This window comes from Octopus bimaculoides, chromosome 18 (assembly GCF_001194135.2).
Source record: "Octopus bimaculoides isolate UCB-OBI-ISO-001 chromosome 18, ASM119413v2, whole genome shotgun sequence".
In the NCBI taxonomy this organism is placed as follows: Eukaryota; Metazoa; Mollusca; class Cephalopoda; order Octopoda; family Octopodidae; genus Octopus; species Octopus bimaculoides.
Window position 1 is genome coordinate 33573102 of NC_068998.1, and position 3349 is coordinate 33576450.

Here is a 3349-nt window from a genome sequence, read left to right on the forward strand (position 1 = left end):
TTATGACTATGTATGAAAAATATGTATTTCTTTTTTTTTTTATCTAGACAATATATATAAATCAATAATTATAATAATTAGCCCAGGAGTGAAATGATACATTTATAAGCAGAAAAAGTTAAAAAATAGAAGTATTCATTGAATTTGCAGCATAGTCATTCACAAATTTGAATTTGAATGTCAAATAGAGAATATATATTCTATAATATGGATTTGTTAAATAAAAAAAAGGATTAAAAAAAAAATTGAATACCTTCTTTATTTGTGTTTGAATATCTGCATTATAGATACATCATAGTTGTTTGCTTCTTTGCTACAATCAACCTTTATCAAGCAAGCATGCCAGCCATGAACATCCTGTCATCTAAGATAAAACTGCCTAATGTGTTTTGAATATAGTATAGTGTAATATGCAGCAGAATTGTTTTATCTTTCTAGCAGGTCAATAACCTTGAAGAGATTCCATAATTGGTTTAATATAATGCAGTTCAATGATGCTCTGTATTAGGGAATTTGCTGTAGTAATAACAAGGGTTAATAAACAGCAATTTTCAAAGAAATGGAACAAATAAAGAATTTTAATTCCTAAATGGGAAGTTGCACAAAAGGAATTATCAATGAAGGCGATATAAACATCTTGAATCAAACTGAACAGAGAAATGGAGGGTAACAATCAAGGTATATATTTATTTTTATACTAAGTACTCGAAGCATGCAATGAATACACAAAAGATGTAGTGGCCTCACAATGATATTAAGAGAGAAGAAGGATTTTATATGTTATAGATACACAAGTGTATGAGTACCTAAGAAATTCTCTTAATTAGCCAGGAAGTTTGTTAGAAGTAGTCAACAGTTTCAGTTGTCTAATTACTTGATATGTTATACATTGTGTTGTGAAAGCATAATAATAAAATAAGTAGGGGGTACTTCAGGAAGCTATTACCTTTATTGATATTTGATCTCCAAAGAGCAGACTATATATGATGTGTGTGCTTAAAGTATGACACTGCATGACAGCAAAACTAGGGCTGGGCAAGGAATTTAGAGGGTATGTGAAGGCTAGAAAGAAATGAAGCAAATATGCACCACAGGCTATGTTATATCTGCAATGACTGATTGCAGATGAGTTGAGGAAAAAACCTAGCTATCAGAATTTTCACACCACAGAGTGCGAAAGGAAAGCCTGCACTAGTATGTAAATGTGATGCATTAAAGAAGAAACAGATGAAGGAGGGCCAAACAATGCAGGTAGAGGGAGGACTGGGAAAGGAGGACTCAAAAATGTGTACAGAATTGTTGGGTACTGATCTTGGGATGTTGAGACTCACAATAAAGTTAAAGGGTGTTGACAAGTGGCATGATGCTTTGATGAAATTGTCACTTCTAATCAATGGCAGCATGATAAAGGAAGCATAAAGAGGACAATGATAACTGCTAGTATTAAAACATTTTGATTTATCAAACATATGGGTTTGAGCCCTTCAATCTCTGTTCTTTTTCAGATGCTGCATGACCACTCACATGCATATAAATATACCAAATGTGACACTTGTAAAAGAATAAAACAAACTTATTAAAATGTAATTTCTTGTAGTTTAATAAAAGTAATCAACAAGGTAAGTTATCTTAGAAGTTATCTATTGGTAAAGCCTATCATAAAAAATTGGTGCATTGAACCATATTCTATACCACTTTTGTTTTATCCCTTTTATACCCAGATGAGGAAATAAGTGTCAAACCAAGTCATGGATAAAAAATAATCACTTAAAACCCTTCAAGGTGGTGCTGCAGCTTGTCTGAAGTCCAGTATATAAAGCAAATAATCCTTTTGAAGATACACTGAGTTAACTGTAAACTTACAGCATCAGATAGAATGCCTCATGGCATTCTTTCCAGCTCTCTGCACTCAAGTTCAAACCATACTTAGGACAACTTTGTTTATCTTTCTTTCAAGGTTGCTAAATAAAGTATCAATCCACTGCAATTGATTTTTCACTGTGTTTTATTTCTGGAAGAAATTGGTTGTATTCAGACCTGGCAAGGAATGGGTTCTGCTAGATTTATAATGTTTATAGATTTAACATGATGAATGTTTCTATAGTGACCCTACTCCTCCATCAGAGATTGTAAGCTCAAGAAAGGAAGGAAATTGGAAAAAGCCTTAAATTTCAATGATAATAGAGTTATTGATGATGGTGTAGCCATAACTAATAATTAAAATATAATCACTGATTCTTCATAACTTATCTATTATAATTGATTGCATTGCTTATACAATTGTTCTAATTAGAAAATTGAATCTATTAATGAAAATGTTTTCCTTAAAGTGTAAATGTCATAGAGCTTTTGAAAATATGGAAATCACTTCTGAATTTTACTATGACATTAAACTCCATTAAATTTCTATAGGTATGTGTATATCAACTGACATTTAATTATTTCTTTGCATATAAAGTCACGTCAGACAGGAAATGTGACTAAAATAGAGGAAAAGTTAACAATGATCTCTTACTATATAGTGGAAGTATTTTTGTTAGCATGAGTTCTAAACTATCAATAGGGTTCCGCAAACTGAAAAATTCTTGGTTTCATATTTACATTATTGACTTGCCCATATCTGCTCTTGTTGAATACATTTTCTTTTATCATTACTTTTTTTTAATATTTATTCATTATATTATGAATAAATTAAGTATTTTGTATGGCGGCAAGGTAGCAGAATCATTAGCGTGCTGATTAAATGCTTTGTCTAATTTTTTTCTGGCTCTTTACTGTCAGAGTTCAAATACTGTTTAGGTGTTGACTTTACCCTACATCTGTTTGGGGTCAATTAAATAAATACCAGTCAAGCGCTGGGGTTGATGTAATTGACTAACCTCACCTCCCTCAATAGAAATATGGTAGATTTGGGGCTGAGAACATTTTTGTTGTGTATTGACAAACAACTCTAGATGTTTCTTTATTCTCATAGGTCTCTCTCTCTCTCTCTCTCTCTCTCTCTTCTTCTTCTTCTTCTTCTTCTCTCTCTCTTCTTCTTCTTCTTCTTCTTCTCTCTCTCTCTTCTTCTTCTTCTTCTCTCTCTCTCTTCTTCTTCTCTCTCTCTCTTCTTCTTCTTCTTCTCTCTCTCTCTTCTTCTTCTTCTCTCTCTCTCTTCTTCTTCTTCTTCTCTCTCTCTCTTCTTCTTCTTCTTCTCTCTATCTCTTCTTCTTCTTCTCTCGCTCCTCCCCCCCCTCCCCCCTCTCTCTCAAGTAAGAAGAAAATGATGCTGCCGAAGCTAGTTGATATGGAATTGGTGGATCGCTAACAATTTCCTTGGCTTGGAGTAAGTATCAAAGGTTTCTAGCAT

The 3349-nt window shown here is 32.9% G+C and overlaps 1 long non-coding RNA gene across 1 annotated transcript; it reads left to right on the plus strand.

The window, feature by feature from the left end:
* Positions 1–99: 99 nt before the first annotated feature.
* On the plus strand, positions 100–1987 carry LOC128249901 (uncharacterized). Its single transcript, XR_008266050.1, has 2 exons — positions 100–1619; positions 1722–1987. It is a non-coding gene; the product is annotated as an uncharacterized LOC128249901 (long non-coding RNA).
* Positions 1988–3349: the final 1362 nt, after the last annotated feature.